Raw genomic sequence first — 19,495 nt, forward strand, 5'->3', positions numbered from 1 at the left:
CTAAAACTTCCAGCAGTCAAGCTCATCACACTCTCCAGGGATTCAAAGCAGAGCTCAAAACTGGAAAAGAAATGCGCTAGTCTCGTGGCCGAGGGTGTGGCGGTGCCGCCATATTACCAGCAGCTGAGGCAAGTTCACCACACCCTAGAGAGCTCCAGACCAGTGGACAACAAAAATGTAAGTGAAATTGCGTCCCCTACAGGAAAAATCCCAGCGCTGCACCCCCAGGGACTAGAGCAGTTTTGATAAACTCCCTGGGTCTGAGATCTTGCAGTTCAACCCAGTGAGGGAGTAGTGGGGACAGAGATACCACACCCTAGTCGCAGCTCCCTGAGGGAAAACGCCCAGCCCGGCACCCCCATGGTCTCACGCAGCCTCGACTAATTACCTGGGTCTGAGACATTGCGATACAACCCAGTAAGGAAGTAGTGGCAGCTGAGATTACCACAAACTCCAGAGATCCATAGCACCATAAGTGAAGTTGTGATGACCCGGAGAAGAACCCAGAGAAGGTAAAAACTTCTGAAATCATGAGAAGGAGGAACAACAATGGAGCAATGAGCCCCCACAACCTTACAATATTAGAACCTGATAACACAGAAATGCAGAGATCTCCAGAAGATCAAATCAGGAATGTAAGTATAGAAATAATATAGGACTTTCTAAAAGAATTCAGAGAGAGTCTGAAAGAAATAAAGGATGCAATTATTGAAGTAAAGGCATCAATTCAAACTATAAACAATTGATTAGACCACATGAAGAATAGACTCTCACTCCTAGAAGATGATCACTCCAAAAATGAATGCATAGTTTATAACTTAGAAAAAATATCCGGCAGCAGGAATTTGACATTGAAGAAATATGGGCCAGTTTTAAGAGAACTAACCTAAGTATAATCCAGAATAAAGGAGGGAAAAGATGGTGAAACCAAAGGAATCAACAATCTCTTCAAAGAAATAATAACAGAAAATTTTCCAAACTTAGAGCAAGAGGTTGATACACAGGTCCAGGAAACTTATAGAAATCCCTTTAGACAAGATCAGAGAAAAGGTTCCCCACGTCACATAATTTTCAAAATGACCAATGTAGAAGCCAAGGTGAGAATCTTATAGGCAGGCGATTGATGTGAATAGACACTTCTCAAAAGAAGAAATATAAATAGCCAATAAATAAATGAAAAAAATTGCTAAAATTATTGTCCATCATGGAAATGTGAATTAAAACAATGAGATATCATCTCATCCTAGTTAGAATGGTTACTATCAAAACAACAACAAAAATATCAAATGCTAGCAAGAATATGATGAAAAAAGAAATATACTGTTGGTGATAATTATGTTAGTACAGCCACCAAGGAAAATGTTATGAAGATTTCTAAAAAAAAACTAAAAGTAGAGCTACCATATGATCCAGCTATCCTTTTTCTGGGTATATATCTGTATGAATAGCTAATAAATTGTCCAATGCTTTATACCAACAAGCAGATACTTCAACAAATGAAAATAGAATAACACTCTGTACCTTGACTTCAAAGTAGACAGGGAATCCAGGTGTAAATTCCAGGAGCATTTGGTATTGTAAACAAGTAGAGGTGGCAATAATTTTCCTTTTTTTTCCATAGACCTGGTATAAACAAGGATCACGAGGCTGAAGTCAGTCATGCAAAGTATGCACCCCTCAGGACTACATTATCTGGGTGCCTTATTTAAGGACTATTTGAGAACTGCTGACTTTGAAGTCACCTGTGCTCTGCCCGGGACAATACCAATGGACTCTGGTCAGCTGTTAACAGGGGCTTCCCAGTCACCAATGGCAGGTATTGTTTACTCTGATTTGGTGAATGCTCATACTGTATACAACATACTATAGTACTGTAATGTGATTGTCTATTTTGATTCCTATGCTTGCTCCTATGCTCCATTTTTCTTTATAATAAGTCACTCTTCTTTCTAACAAGTGAAGTCTTGTGACCTGATTCTTTTTTCCAAGCAAAACAAGATCAATAGGACATAAGGTCAGCATACAAAAGAGAGACCTGCCTTCCCATGCTTACTGTGGCACTATTTACAAAATGTAAAAGATAGAATTAGCCCAGGTGCTCAAAAACAGATGTATGAACACAATAAATATGGTACATGCATGTATACATAATGGAGTATTATTCAGCCACAAAGGAAAATGAATTACTATAATTTATAGCAGAATAGTTAGAGGAAAACATGTAAGGAAAGCATGTCAGACAGAAAAATAAGTATCATATGTTATTTTTCATATGTGGAAATTAAAATCAAAAGTCAGACTGAAAGTAGAATAGTGATTACTAGTTACTAGTAACTAGTAATATGAGTTATGAGAATACTCATAACTCAGATATGAGAATACTTCAGTAAATCTCATTAAATTTACAATTAATATGTGTTAATAAAAATTAACATAAAAAGAAACCTCTGTTGTTATGGTTGAATATAGAATCACTCTCAGAAAAGCAATACAAAAATTTTGGCAATACAAAAATTTTCAGAGGTAAAGTATTGAAGTAGAGCTCTAATCTCATCAGTGGATAAGTCCATTGAAAGATTAATAATTTGAATGGATTTTGTGGGTGGTAACTTAGGTGGGCGTGGTTGGAGAAGGTAGGCTATGGTTGTGTGGCCTTGGGGACCACATCTGTCCTTGGTTACTTCTGGCTGTTCTCGCTGTTTCTGGACAACATGCAAGGAACTCAGCTTCCCTTCTCCACACTATACTGCTACCATGATGTCTCTGCCTTGGAGCTAGCTGACTATGAACTGAACCTTCCAAACTGTGAGCCTAAATAAACCTTTCTTCCTCCAAGTTGTTCTTGTTTGGAATTTTGTCATAGTGATTGGAAAGCTAAAACATCGATTCTAATGATATTTGAGGGAGAGGGGCTTAAAGCAAGTTGTACTTCTGATATACAAATCTAAACATGTCTTGGCTGAGGTTTAATCCAACTCTGCCACATTATAGCTTTGTGACATTGGACAAGTTACTAAAATTCTCTGTGTCTTAGTTTCCTCATCTTTAAAATAAGGCTATTATTAACAGTGCCTGCTTCAGAGGAATGTGGTCAGGATTAACTGAATTAATGCTTAGAAAGCACTTGAAACAGTACCTGGCACATATGGTTACAAGTTAGTAATTGCTAGCTGCAATACAAAAATATCTAAAATATTGTAATTTTTTAAATACTTGATAAATTTAAATAGTTGATGATAAAAGACAGTATTTATAAAATTATAAAATAACTTATGTTTGAAGTTAGGTCCTCTTCTGTATAAAAATTATTAAAATGTTCACTTCATGCTGGGCGTGGTGGCGCACACTTGTAATCCCTGTGCTTGGGAGGTTGAGATAGGAGGATCGTACAGGTTCGAAGCCAGCCATGCTGGCTTATGAGACCCTGTTTCCAAATAAAAAAAGTATAAAATAGGTCTGGGAGTGTAGCCCGGGGGTAGAGGGCTTCCAGGAGCCCCAGTACCACCAAAATAAAAAAAAAAATTCACTTCTCATAAAGGTGAACTAGTGCCAGTAAATACTTTCATTGGCTTAGAAGTGTTTTTATTAAAAAAGAAATATGACTTGTGCATATTGGATGTGCAGTTGGATGAACTCTTGAGCAGGGAAAACAGTGAACATTGAGTGATTATAGGCATTTAACTTTAAAAACATCTGGAAAGAATCTGTTAAGGGAGTTAGTTGTTCTACCTTATTTTTCTTCAAGTTTATAAACTGCATTTAAGTTTTCCTAAGGAAGCAGCAATGTTTCCTGAGGGGGACTGTCACAGTTTTCTTTTCCATCAGCCAAAGATAATATACCATGAGCTATGAATTCATGAAGACTCTTCATCCCATGATCTAAAACTAAGGTTTATCCAAAAGAACGAAGTCAACAAATAACTAGAAAGGCAAGTTTATTGGATGAGCACCTACTGAAGACTGAAATAAAAAATTATGGCTGGTTGAAAAGTTCATCTCTCAGGGTCCTTATGGTCCACTGACAGGAAAAGGTAACTCACAAAAGTAAAGCATGAGAAGAAACAGAGAGATATTGGTAGCCATATTTGAGAAGAAGACGTTGCATGCTATAGGATGGTGAAAAATACATTAAAAGAGATGACATTTGATGTTTAAGCTGGCTTTGGAGAGGGTAAGCTGGCTTTGGAGAGGGTAAGCTGGCTTTGGAGAGGTAGCATCAGGAAGTTGGGTATTTGTGGCAGAAAGAATAAGAGGGCAAGCACAGGGAAGAAAATTATAGGATAGCTGATGCACTAGGCATTGACACAGGGAGTTATGAATAAGCCTATGAACAATACTTCTTTCAGGAGGATTACCTTTTAATAGGAAATAGAGAAAGTAAGTAAGATGACAACTGGGTACATAGACAAAAATGTGTGAAGCAAATAAATAGGGGAAGGAAAAGATGGTGACAGGATAGATCCGACGTGGGCAGAGGAAGAAATTGCTTTTTTTTATATGGCTGCCATCACACTGGTCTTTATGAGAAGGTAATTTATAAGGAAAGGCCTGGGAAAATGGAAAAGTAAAGATCTAAGCTTCCCAGTCAAAGATGACAGTAGGGTAAGAGCTTTTCAATGAGAAAAGCAGGACTGCCTGTGGAAAGAGCACAACCAATGAGATGCATCATGGATGATGAGGGCAGAGTGGGATTCAGATCACCAAGGATCAAGTACGCCTGGGTGGGAGTTTAGACTGTATTGTAGTGGGAAGCCACTGGAGAATTTAAAGACAAAACTATATGACCTTATTTATATTAGCAACACTATAACTTAAGCCTGTAGAACAGGCAGCAATGGGAGGAATGATAGTAAGAAAGCTGCTGCATGGGTCTCGGGGAGATCTTGGGTTCATGGTTACAGTCACCGAGGTCAAGATTTGGTAGGCTCCCTGATTTGCCAGGCGTTAACATTTTAGTTTTTACTTCCAGGTCAGTCATATAGAATCTCAGGAGGGTTGGGAGTGGCTGGCCGGAGCACTTGGCAGGCTCAGATAGCGACCGAGAAGCCATACACCAGCTGGTCAGAAGTGGCTCCATAGTTAACAACCAGTAAATGTGTTGTCCTGCCTAGTTCATCCCTGGCCTTGGGTGGAGCTTATGAAGGTGGTAAGAGGTAGTCATATTGGGATTTATTTTGGAGATAGAAATTATAAAGAGGATTGCTTATGAATGTTGTAATTAGGACTCAACTATATAAAGATGACTTTGATAATCCATGGTACTTAACAAATTCTTCTAAAATACATTATTTAATTTTACAGTCTCAGTGAGTAGTTTTTCAAAATTGTGTTCCTTTGCTGATCTGAGTGTCTCTCATTCTTCTGGGGTTCTTAACATTAATTCTTATTAGATAATATAATAAGGACAGAGATATATGATATTGCTATAAAGAGAATAACCTTCAGAATATTTTTTCAACAAAATCTTGTTTATTAATTTACTTTTTTATAATTATTCTATTTCTAAGTATGAGGAGTAATTTTGTTTATTGATGACTCTACCTAATTATTTTCTGATTAAATGGAAGAATATGAACTCTTGAGTATAAAGAACTTCAAATTTTCAGCACTCATCTTTCTATCTTTTTAAAATTTAACAAGTTACCATTTCTTTAGGATTTTTCCTTTCTTTTTAGTGTGAAATTTTCACCTTGAAAACCACATAGCCTCAGAACATATACCAGACCTTGGCAATAAAATTAGAGGATATAAATCACTCTGCAAATAAAACTGCAAAGATTCAGAGCTTCATAAAGAAACTTCTCCAAGCTGGGGTAAGAATTTGAAGGGGATACAGATGAACTCTCTTCCTGCAGATGATTTCCATATTTTAATTTTAACAGTGTATTTGTTGATTTCCTTGGCAAATATTAGATCACGAGAGCTTGGCCAATATTAGATCACGAGATCTTGGTACCAATCCCACAAAGTCTTTCTTTCCCAAGTTAGACACAAAATTCTCTACTTCAGTTGAAAGAACTGTAGTCAGTCAGAGTCAAATCTTGTTTACTAAATAGATATTTTTTGAGCAGCCAGTGTCCATAGGAATTAAAAAAAATAAAGAATAGTTAAAGGTTAAGAAAACTTGAAAGCTTCTTAATGGTATGGTTTATGGAGAGCATATATACCTGAAAATTATATGTAAATCAAAATTAATATTAGGAATACAAAAATTGTCCAAATATAAATGCTGATAAATACTTTCTAAAGACTCTGGATATTCTAAGTTTGTATAAATTTTGTTCTGTCATAGAGTAAAATGTATTTTTATTCAATTAAACTTCCCCCTTTATAAAATTTGAACAATCAATTGAAACATGGAAAGTAATTAGTCATTTAATATCATCAAAATACAACAATTGGGGACCGCATTCAGAATTAAAAAAAAAAAGTTAAGGCAGATTGATACGAGTAGTTTAATTTTTTGTTTTATTTTGTATTGCTTATAAAGATACGTCATTGATATCATGAAATGATAAAAAAAGTCTTTGTGTTAGCATCTTGGGTTCAGAAAACATTATTGAAGGTTACATTACATTTTCCATTTTCTTCAAGTTGGCAGTGTGAAGAAGGCAGAAGACATACACTGATGGGTTCGATTAAATTCACTAGTTCAATCTTCAGCCATTCATCCACAACCACACATGTTACGCTTGATTCATAGTATAGGATTTATTGACTATTTACTATGTGCTAGGCAATATGCTAGGGGGTAGAAATCAATGTTGAATCTCAAAGTTCCTGTCCATGAGTTGCTTGAGAAAAACAGGAAACCTATCAATAGTTAACTTAGATTTGAGTTTCTTGAATGGGTTCAGTAATCATCAGCTTTTCTTTTATTGATTAGTCATTGCTTTTACCAATGCCTGAATCCAGATGGTTGACATAAACCAGTTTCCTTCCAAGAATTGTGAAAAAAAAAAAAAAGTCAAAATGGGTGAGTTCGTGCTGGGCATTTCCCCAGGAACATATTCTGAAGTACTTTGCTGCTTCAACATCTTTTCTCTGGCACAGTGACTTCATTCTGTTTCAAATCACAAAATACTTATCATTTCCATACCCTCCCATGCTCAAATGTATCTGTGTCCTGCATTTCAACATCTGTGATATCAATCAGAACATATGGAAAAGCTGGTTTTTATCTTTGTAGTATCAGTAAAAATGAAAGAGCAGAAACAAAGCTGGACTCATACCCTGAAGTTTGTGGAAGAGAATCTGATTTCTACTATAAAGGCTTTCATTTTCTCATTAGAAGACAAAAATGGTAAAATATGTTCTATCTTGTGAATAGTTTTGCGTATGTAATAATATAAAATTTACAAATACATTTTGTAAGACTAAGCCTTTTTACAAATGTATAATATTATAACTTGTTTATACTATTTATTATAATGATTTTAATACTTTGTCCTTAAGAAATATATATTCATTAGGGGTAGATAACAGACATCTAAGAATGACTATGACATGTAACAGAAAATAATAATATGGGGAGGGATTTCATGGATGGGACTGATTATGACTAAGGATAAAGAACATGGTATGTCTGTTCTATGTTCTGTATTCTTATCTCAAAAGAACTGAATGCAAAATGTTATGGTGGCTTAGGCAGTAAATACATTGGTATTCTAGTATATCCTGATATTTTTTTCTCATTGTAGTCCTGAGCTTATGTTCCTCTCTTGTTCTAGAAAAATAACAAAACGGAAAAAAAAGAAAAATTTTATTTTAAGCAAACTCATTTTTTATGGGAATAGTTATAAAATACCCCTGGGTGTGGTGGCGCACGCTTGTAATCAATCCCCTCACTTGGGAGGTGGAGACAGGAGGATTGCACAGGTTCGTGAGAGACCCTGTTTCCAAAAAAATAAAAAAGTATAAAATAGGTCTGGGATTGTAGCCCGGAGGTACAAGGGCTTCCAGGAACCCCAGTACCACCAAAAAATAAATAAAATAAAATAAAATACCAACTTACACAATCAAATTAGATTCTAAGATTGTGGGAAAATTTATCTGTAGGAAACTTTGAAGCAAATGTTTCAGGCTTCTCAAGTATAAGATTAATTTTTAAAATAATTTAACTTTTCTGCTTGGTTATAAATTATTTTGTTTGCCAATGAAATAATAAACTATTGCTTAAAAAGCTAATAAATAGAATTTTCACTAGAATATTGAAATTTGGTAAATTGTCTTGAATTTGGTAAATGTGTATTTCTTGAATGAGTAATCACATAAATCATTATGTAAATGATGTAATGATAGTAAAGTGTGAACACTATTAACATTCCAATTCAAAGACCTTAATACTCTAACAAATGATCTCCAATGTGTCATGCTAAAATTCCTTTTTGCCCCTGAATAATTACATTTATGAAAAATTTTAATCTTACTCAGGTCAGGAAAAATTTTATCAAAACAAAAAAAAATTCTACTTTAGTTAGACAAATGTCTTGGTTTGGCAATTTGAAAAGCAAAATGTTTTCACTTTTGTTTTAATGTCCCAATTGAAGCCTTTATAGCTGGCCAGTGGCAATACCCTCAGTCTAGAAATCGTATTGGAGGGGTGCCTTGACTGGCCGGGATAAGAGTTTATAAGGAAGAGAACCACAAAGGGGTGAGCCATCTATTAAGCAAGTGGGTTTACAGAAGCAGAAAATTGTGGTTAGCTTATCTGATGTGCAAGGTATACAAGGTCCTGCTGTTCTGATCAGGTGCTGGGTGAGGCCTGGGCTCCACCCAAGGTCAGACTTTTGAAAGGAATTCTTTAGTAAAAATCACAGGAATTCCTAAGGATTATTTATAGAGGTATTTGGAGGCATAATGTAAATTTTCAAAGTACTGGCACTTAAAATATTAGTGAAAGACATTGAAGAATTCAAACACGTAATACTCTTTGATTGTAGATTTTAAGTTTTAAATTGTCAGTGTCCATACTAGCCAAAGTGATCTAAGCTTCAGTAAATCCGTATCAAAATCTGAATGGCACATTTTTTTCAGAAATAGAAAAAAAATCCAAACTTTATGTGAACCAAAAATACTCTGAATATAGGAATAAATCTTACAAAGAAAAAAGTGAGGACATTGTAATTCCTTGTTTCAATCTGAATTATAAATTTATAACAATTAAAACAGCATGATATGGGCATAAAAATAGACATAAGCCAATGGGATAGAATAGAGAGCTCAGAAACAAATCCATGTATATTCTGATTTGACAAGTATTCCCAGAATACACAATAAGGAAAGGGAAGTCTCTTTAACAATGTTGGGAAAACTTGACATTGGTATGCAAAAGGATGAAACTAGATATCATGCACAAAAATCAACTCAAGTGGACTGAACACTTATATGTTAAAATTTAAGACAATAAAAATCTCAGAAGAAAACATAAGAGAAAAGCTTTCTGATATTGGTCTCGTGAATATTTCATGGATATGACATTAAAAGTATAGATAACCTAAACAAAAAATAGACAAATGGAACTGTAGCATAATAAAAAAAAAAAAAGCTTCTGAAGCAATCAACAGAGTAGAAAGGCAAATTTTTTCCCCCAAATAATGGATTATCTTTTAAATATATAAGAATACAAGAAACTCTTGCAACTCAATAGGAGAAAAAGGAGGGAGGGGGGAAAGAGAAGGAGAGAGAAAGAGAGAGAACTAAGTAACTAAATTCAGGAATAAAAAGGTAATAAAATTACTTCTGATCTTATAGACATAAAACTTATAAAAATATTGGGAACAACACATTTTATAAGCTAAATAAAATGGAGACTCATTTCTAGGAAAACACAAACTATCAAACTGAATCGATAAAAATAGAAAATTTAATAAAATGTAAAATACAAAATGGAAGTGAGTAATTAAAAAACTCAAAATCCCTTCCCTTTTCTCTCAACAAAGGCATAAAGCCTAGGGCTAGACAGACTTGGTAATGAACTCTAGCAAACATTTAGACAATATCAATTATCTCCACACTATTAATAAATAGAAGAGAACACTTCTAAAAGGACATATTATCATACTAATATCAAGCTCAACAGATATCACAAGAAAAGAAAGCTATAGACCAATATACTTATAGGCATGGCAACAAAACCCCTCAACATTTCAGCAAGTTGAATTCAGCAATATATAAAAAGTATTTTTACTGTGAACAAGTGGGATTTATCTCAAGAATGCAACATTGATTTACCATGATAATCAGTTTAATAGATCATATAGATAAAGGAAAAAAGATACAAAATCATCTCAATGAATGTGAGAAAGGACTGACATACCCTATGCCTTTTAATAATAAAAAATATTGAGGAAACAGAGTCTAAAGAAATTACCTAAATCTGATAGTAGGCATTTACAAAATCACCTTAGTCTTCATAATTATTGGTGAAAAACTATTTTTTTCCTAAGATCAGGGACATGATAAGTATATATAACAGACTTTGTGGTAATTTTCTATGAAGCAACAAAAAATTAACACAGCCTTAAAGTTCATTATAGAGTCTGAGGTTGACTTCCTAAGTGCCAATCAGGAAAATAGTAACCCAGCAACTACTGCATGTTCATATGGAGAGGGGCTCATTAACAGCACATAGAAATTTAGATCCAGAGGAACTTTAGTCCAATCTAAAAATATTAATTTATAAGAGATATTAAAAATAAGCAGTAAATAATTTATAGCTTCATCTCCTTCAACCACGTGGGATGAGCTTTCCTTGACTTTCAGTTGGGAATGTCCCATACAGACAGGTGCAATAATCTCTCCATTATGGCCAGCTTCATGATGCTCTCCCCTGAGCTCACTCAGCTCCCTCTAGTCCAACTCTAGAGTCATCAATCATTATGCTAAGTGAGATTAGTCAGTCACAAGAAGTAAGACATCAGATGCTCTCTCTAAAATGTGGAAGCTAGAGAGAAAAAAGGTCATAGAAGGAACACTAGAGAAGGAGAAACAATTGATGAGCAAATAAGGTGACCTAACTGAGGGGGATGAGTGGGGGAAAGGGGAAATTCCTTAATGTATATGATGTACGTTCACAAGCATATAAAAGTCAATCATTAACCCAAACAAGAAGGTAAGAAGGGAAGAGGAAGAGAATGGGGTGAAAGTTGGGGAAGGGCTAAATGAGTCTACTATCTTGTACCCCATTAAGATGTATGACTACAATGCACAAATAAAAATACATTATTGTTACTAAAATAATTTAGGCAGAGTATTACTAGAAAGAAAATAAATGAAAGTGATTCTTGCCAGGCGTGGTGACGCAAGCGTGTAATCCCAGCTTTTGGGAGGCTGAGACAGGAGGATAGTGGTTTGCAGAAAGCTTCGTGAGGCCTTTTGCAACTCAGTGAGACCCTGTTTCAAAATAAAGAATAAAAAATAGGGTTGGAGTTATAGCTTGGAGGTAGAATGCTCCTGGGTTTCAAACCTAGTACTAAAAAAAAAAAATTGATTCTTAAATAATCTCTGGAAAAAAGTCACTCACATGGTTTATAATCATATAGTAAACATATTGCACTTTTATGAAGAAAATAAATGAATGAAAATTGTCCAGTAATAAAAAGGAGAGTATTTTAGATGAATACTGTCTGGCTGTTTATGATCTGATTTGAAGAAGGATAAAGAATTATCAGTCCCTATAAGATAGCATAAATACATAGTTATTATATAAGAAGCAAGATATGAATCTATATTATTTTTGTTGTGTGGGAAAAATGCCAAGGTTAATTAAAATACATGGAATTTTTATTTTGTGGGTAGTGAGTTAATAAAACTGATTTCAATAGTGATTAATAGCTCTATAGTAGACCACTATTATTATAATTTGATTTTTATTGCAATTTTATTTTTATTGTAATTTGGTGTTATAAAATTTTCAGTAGTATAAGCCCTCCAAATAAAAATGACTTTTCCAGTCCTCATTCTAGACTGCATTAAAGGAAACTTCCAAAAAAAAAAGTGAGAATTTTTTTTGTGTTCAGTGGCCAGCGAATAAGGAGCATTTTTTTTTGTTCTACATTAAATTCTTGGACATCGTGTTATATCTAAAAATATTCTAAGAACTAATAAGAAGTTAGCAAGTTTTCAGCACAAAAAGTCAGTAAATAAAAGGCAATTGTTTATCTATATTAGAAATGATCATTCTAAAATTTGAAATTAAGAAAAAATTCTACTCACAATAACATCAAAGAGGAGAATATATATTGAATATATTGTATTATATATACTTATATATACATATTTGAATATTTGAAACCCATTGTGTATTAAGTCAAAGGGTACTTCATGTGATTATATATATATATATATATATATATATATATATATATATATATATAGTGTTGCTAGGGTTAGAATTTAGAGCCTTGCACATTCTGGGCAAGCACTCTACCACTGAGCTATATTCCAGTTCAAAAACAAAATTTATAAAATGGTAAGAAATTTAATCAAGAAAGTATCAGGCTTAATCACTGACAATGGTAACCATTATTGAAAAAAATTAAAGAGAACCTAAAAATGAATATATGGCCTGCATTCATAGAGTAGTTTTCTTAAGATTGTGTTCTTATCTAAGACACAAATAGTATAAGCAGTGAAAGGTAAATGATTGGACTTCATAAAAAATTTTAAAAAAACTTTGTCAGAGAATACTCTCAAGAAAATAAAATGACAGCCTACCAAATAGGAGGAAATATTGCACATCATGTATGTAATAAAGGTCTAGTATCTGGAATATAAAAATAACCTTTGAAAGCTCAGTAACAAGTAAAAAATTACTAGACAAGTTAAAAAATGCACAGAAATCTTTAATAGACATTTTTCCTAAGAAGGTATACAAATAGCCAATAAGCATGTGAGTCAATAATGGACTAGTCATTAGAAAATTTCAAAGAAATATTAAAACAATACTTTATATTTACTCAGTTCTCTTTAACAAAAAGATAATTATATGTACTGTTAGAGATGTGAGGAATTGTGATTCTTTTGCACTGCTGGTGGGAATGTAAATGTTACAGCCATTTTGGAAGACAGTTCCACAATGTTAAAAACATAGTTACAATATGACACAATCATTATATTGAAAATATATATTCACATTAAAACTTAAATATGTCTTCATAGCTATTCATAGCAACATTATTCACAATAGTCAAAGAGTGAAAATATCCCAATTGCCAGCAACTGATAAGTAAGCAAGCTAAATATAATATCTTTACAAGGGATTATATTTGGCCATAAAAGGAAATGAGTTACTTATTCATGCTACAATAGGAATTGGCCTTGAAGTCATGTTTAATGAAAGAAGCCAGTCATGAAACACTACCCCATAGGTGATTGAATTTACATGAATTGTTCCAAACACGCCAATTTACAGAAATTAAAAAAAAAATAGTGATTCCTAGGCAATACAGGGAGGGAGAAATGATGCAGTTACTGCTAATAAGTATGGGATTTCTTTTTTGGTGTGAGGAAATGTTCTAAATTTACATTACAGTAATACTTGAATACTTGCACAATCCTCTGTATGTAATAAGATGTATTAAATTGTATACACATGGACTTCTGGGAAGATGGTGACCGAGAAAAGCGGGGCTTAAGAGCCCCGCTAACAACCAATCTCCATTACCACAAAATCAGCGCCTTTCATAGCCAGAAAACACCATCACCAGAGAAACAAAAAAATCACCAGGCTCCAGAGAGAAAGCGGACTGAGAACAGAGCTCAGAGCCACAGAGGAGATACACCGAGGACGCGGCAGCAGTGCCATACTGCCTGCGGCAGCGGCAAATTCACCGGACGGCTACAGCAAGCCGAGGTGAGCCGCTGGGGAACAGCCAGGCGGGATTTTTCAGCACAGGGAGCATCTAAAGCTCCCAGTGGCTGAGCTCAGCACACGCTGCAGGGATTCAGAGTGGAAATAAAAACCAACAAGAAATATGCCAGCCTCACGGCTGAGGGCATGGCAGCGGCACCATATTGCCACCGGCGGCAGCAGCAGAGAATTCACCGAATCCAGTACAGCTACATCTGCGTACTCAAGAACAGTGAGTCAAATTGTGGGCCACAGAGGAGAAATCCCAGTACTGTACTCCCTGGGACTTGACCCAGTGGGGGAGGGGCGGTGGCAGAGATATCACACCATAGGAGAACGTGCAACCTGGCACCCCCCACAGTCTAAAGCAGCCTCTATCGACTCTCTGGGTCGGAGACTCTGTGATACAACCCAGTAAAGGAGTAGTGGGGTCTGAGATACTACAGACTCGAGATCCAGAACACCTCAAGTGAAGTCATAGTGACCCAAGGGAAGAACCCAGAGAAGGCACAAACTTCTGAAATCATGGGAAAGAGGAATAATACTGGAGCAATGAATGCTCACAACCCCACAACATCAGAACCCGATAAAACAGAAAATCAGAGATTTCTAGAAGATCAAATCAGGAAAATAACTGTAGAAATAATAGAGGTGCTTCGAAAAGAACTCAGAGAGAGCCAAAAAGAGATAAAGGATGCAATTAATGAAGTAAAGGCCTCAATTCAAAGCACAAACAACCGATTAGACCACATGGAGAACAGAATCTCGCTCTTAGAAGATGATCATTCCAAAAATGAACGCATAGTTTCTAATCTAGAAAAAAATATCCAACAGCAGGAATCTGATATTGAAGAAATATGGGCCCATTTTAAGAGAGCTAACCTAAGAATAATTGGAATAGAGGAGGGAAAAGAAAGTGAAACCAAAGGGATCAACAATCTCTTCAAGGAAGTAATAGCAGAAAATTTTCCAAACATAGAGCAAGAGGTTGATACACAGGTCCTGGAAACTTATAGAACTCCCTTTAGACAGGATGGGAGAAGAGGATCCCCACGCCACATAATTGTCAAAATGACCAATGTGGAAGCCAAGCAGAGAATCTTAAAGGCAACAAAAATAAAGGGCCAAGTGACATTCAGAGGCAAACCAATTAGAATCACTCCAGACTTCCCAAACCAAGTCATGAGAGCCAGAAGGGCTTGGAGTAACATATTCCAAACTCTGAAAGAAAACAACTTCCAGGCAAAAATTTCCTACCCAGCAAAACTTTCTATCAAATTAGATGGAGAAATAAGAAGCTTCCGTGACAAACAGAAACTGAAGGAATTTATGTCTTCAAAACCAGCACTAGAGAAAATACTCAAAGAGATTAACTACAAAGAAGAAATAGGTAACACACACCAGAACCAGAGAAACAAGAGTTTCCATCCAACAGTCAACTAAGATTGGTTATCTGTGGAGATTCATTACTTATGTTAGTCTTTTACCTATCTCTAAATGGTATTGTTTGCCTTTATTGTTAATTTTTAGGATTTCTAGTTGGAATATTAATATACCTTCAGATATAGCATTTGGAAATATTTTATCCCATTCTATCAGTAACTGTTAACTCTGTTTACATTGTCTTTGGATATACAATATTTTTTTTTTTATTTTTTAGGGAGTTTGTATACTCTTCTGTTGCCTGTGCCATTGAAATCATATCCAAGAAATCACTGCCAATTTCAATGTTGTGAGGTTTTATGACCCAGATTTTCTCCTAAAAGTTTATAGTCTTAAGATTTATATTTAGGTCTTTTATCTATTTTGAGTTAATATTTGTATATGGGATTAGGTAAGGGTCCAACTTTATTCTTTTCCATGTAATTATTATGTTTCAACAATATTTATTTAAAAGATTATTATTTCCACCACCAAATGTTCGTGGAAACCTTGTCAAAAATAACTTGACATTATAGGGAAGAATTTAGCTCTAGGCTTTTATTTAACTCCAATGGTTTATATATCTGCCTTTAGAATAGTACTACACTGTTTCAATTATTGTAGCTTTATATGGTTTGAAATCAGAAAATATATATCTTCTAGCTTTGTTCTTTTTCAAGATCATTTTGGGTATCTAGAGTCCATATTCCATATTAGGATAGATTTTTTTTCTGAAAAATAAATATATATATATATGATAGTTTCACCTAAAAAATAGAAAAAAAATATTCTCTGGTAAGAAAGAAAGTAAAAAGAAATATTGAAATGTTATCTTTAAGTCATCAAAAGCTTGGTATCAGACAAATGAAACTGTTATGTGAGATTATCATTTTTAATTTTGGATAAATTGCTATAATACTAGATGTCAACCACTAAGCCAAGCATGGGAGGGAGGGATGGGGAGAGAATGGGGTGGGGATCGGGTGGGTGTTGACTGGGCGATGTGTGCATGTATGTCTACAAAAGTTTGTATCCCACTATGATGTATGAATACAGTGCACCAATAAAAATATATATATATTAAAAAAATTGTATACACATACCTGTGTTCTAAGACACATGGTCACCCCCTTCCTCACCAAGTTCATATTAGAAGCCCACTATTCTGTCAGCACTCATTTTCAGCATTTCTATAGCTGAAGGTTTAAAATAAATTTGACCTTGAAAACAGCCATTAGAGTTAAGTGGCCCATCAGTTCAACAAACAAGATGTACCAACCATTAAATGTCCCAAATCAGTGTGATGCTCACCAGCCATTCATTCTATTTCCTGGTAAGTTAACCACCAATGTTCCCTATTTCAAACCTAGAACAAATAATAATGAGCTTAATCTTAGGATCTACCCTGGCCATGAGGTCATTTTGCACAAATAAGATTTAGTTTTATTAGCTATTAGCAAGAAACTCCCCTACCATGCTGTACACATCTTAATAAATACAGTCATTCAGAATTTAAACAACTGAGAAAAAAATACATGAAAAGCAAAGATTTAGTTTGCTACCAAAACTAATGAGTGATTTAGATGTTATAGTCATTTTGTACAAAATGGAGAAAACACAAACAAATAAAATGACTAGGAACAGGTAATGACCCTGCTAGTATGAGAAGTCATGCCAGTAGCATCTAAATTGATGGACAAGCACAAGGAAATAACAAATCATACAGAAAATAGAATGTTGATGCTGAGGGAAGAGACAGGAAGAAAGGACAAATAAAAAGGGATATATGTTCCCATATTTTTCTCAAATGTAATTTGTGAAGCCCATTTGAAGCACAGTGTACTTGTTTGATGTCCTTGCCCCATGGATCTTCAAGTTTCTCTGAAGCACATAGAATGGTCTTCTGTGAGGGTCTGTATATATCAAGTTGACACATAGGCATGGCCAACCCTTGGCAGACTCTGAAGAACCTGCCATTTGTCTCTGCTTTCCTCTCATCCCTGCCTGCTGGCGCAACCTTGTCCTTGCCCTCAGGACCTGTCTTAGAGACTCCCTAGCACACGTACCCCCCCACCCAGTACCACCACTGGCTCTTCATCATGATGCTGTCTTCAGAGATTGAGAAGTTAGAAATTTTGGATCCAAGATTTAAAAGTAAATCTAAGAGAGACTATATTTGAAAAAAAAAAACCCTACTTTCCTAAATAAACCTGTGTTTGTCTCTGAAAAAAAATGTATCAATGGGAGGCAGTGAATATTTAATGGTATTCATATCAGTAATTAAAATGGTGTTGCAAGTTGAAGATTATCTTGGAGGAATCTTGAATGTAAAGGCCTACTTTTTACTCCACATCATTACTCTAAAAGTAGGTGTGGCCTGCCCCCTACTATCTCTTCCCCTTCCTGTGCATGTTTCTATCACTCTATACCCATATATAATATCTAATTACAATACACCAAATAATAATATAATAAAATAGCAAAAAAAGAGCATGGAGCCAGGCATAGTGGCACAGGCCTATAATCCTAGTACTTGGGAGGCTGAGGCAGGAAGATCGAGGACAGCCCCAGCAACTTACCAAGACCCTCGGTAACTTAGCAAGGCCATATTTCAAAATTTAAAGAGAAAAGGGCTGGGTTGTAGCTCAGTGATAGAACCCCGATAGAACATCCAGGGTTTAATCCCCAGTACAATATTTTTTTTAAAATTACATACATAAAAGTATGGTCCTCATTTTTCTTGAAGTTTGGCTTTATGCATCTCTGAGTAAGCCTCTTTATGACAAATTAAAGATGGTATTTTAGAGGTCATCTAGCTCCATGTGTTTTCATACTTTTCTCTACGGATAGAGACGTATAATTCCTGTATTGTTTCTTAAAGATCCCTTTAAATGATGACAAAGGGAGAAACTAAATAGGTAGGGCTCCTGGAAATCCATCAATACTTCAGAAAAACTGATCCACAAAAGTCTTTTTAATATATTGAAAATTTGAATACATTTTTGAACAGTTTCTGATGTAAAAAGAAAGTCTTGAATGCAATGTTCCAGGCCCTCTATCTTGGAGGAGTGCTATGACAGGTTCAGAGTCATACACACACTTGGTAGGAGGTCGGGGACCTAGATTCATTATTTTTCAACCCAGTGCACATACATACCATTATGCCTCTATCCTGGGCTCTCAGCAATCCTTCTCAAATTATACCCAGTTCATTCATTGAAAGCTATCTTTTATATGCACTTCACTATATCTGAATTCTACATTATACCTAAAATAATGAGGGCAATACAAATGTGATGATGGGGACCAAATTGCAGGTCTCTTAGTAGCATTCCACTTGCTCTTCAAATAGTCCCCTTCTACACAGTCATTAAAACAAAAATGTATTCTTAATTTCTAAGAATACCTATAAACATAATAAATAAAATCCCATAAATCTAATTCTAAGCCCACAAGCATGATACTTTCATATATTTTGTAATAGCAGATATTAAAAATCGTGCTACAACCCCAGCATTCCTACTAAGTGGCTGGCTGAGGTGTGCTTCCTGAATAAATGTGTTCACAGCCTCCAGGGCGTTCTTCTCACAGGCAATTTGTTCCTGGTGGGCGTTCCACTAGGCTAAAGAAACAGGAGCCTGGGAAAGCTCATAGGCCATGAAGATAGAGTCTAAATTTAGTGACTTAAATTTGACTTTTGGTCCTAAATTTGACAGAGTGTTTCTGCTTCTTGAAAAGCAATCTGTATTCGTTGGTTATGGGAGTACTTTCTCCTCCACAATTAACATGTCATATTTTATAGAAAGAACAATGAAAGAAGAAAGATTCTTTGCAAACAGAATCCACCTTTAAAATGTTAGACTCATGTGCCTCATGGTGATAGTGACAAAATGACTATTCATAGAACATTTTCTATGAGTAACACAGGGCACTTGGTGCTATGAGCAGAGTCCAGAAACAAAGTCCAGAAGCTTAGAACCTCAGTTCTAGCAATAGGCACTACAGATTCATATCCTAATTATAGTAATTATTAGCTGTGTGATGTTAGACAAGTTATTTATTTATTTATTTATTACCTCCTGGCTTCCTTATTTGTAAACTAAAAATAATACCAGTTTCATCTTGAGAGAGTTTAAATATAACCATGCAAATGATTTCAAACACATAAAGCATTGACATGGTAAGGTATATTTTCTTTAGTTAGATAAAGAGGAATATTTT

The sequence above is a fragment of the Muscardinus avellanarius genome (genome assembly GCF_963383645.1).
Source record: "Muscardinus avellanarius genome assembly, chromosome: 1".
Lineage (NCBI taxonomy): Eukaryota > Metazoa > Chordata > Mammalia > Rodentia > Gliridae > Muscardinus > Muscardinus avellanarius.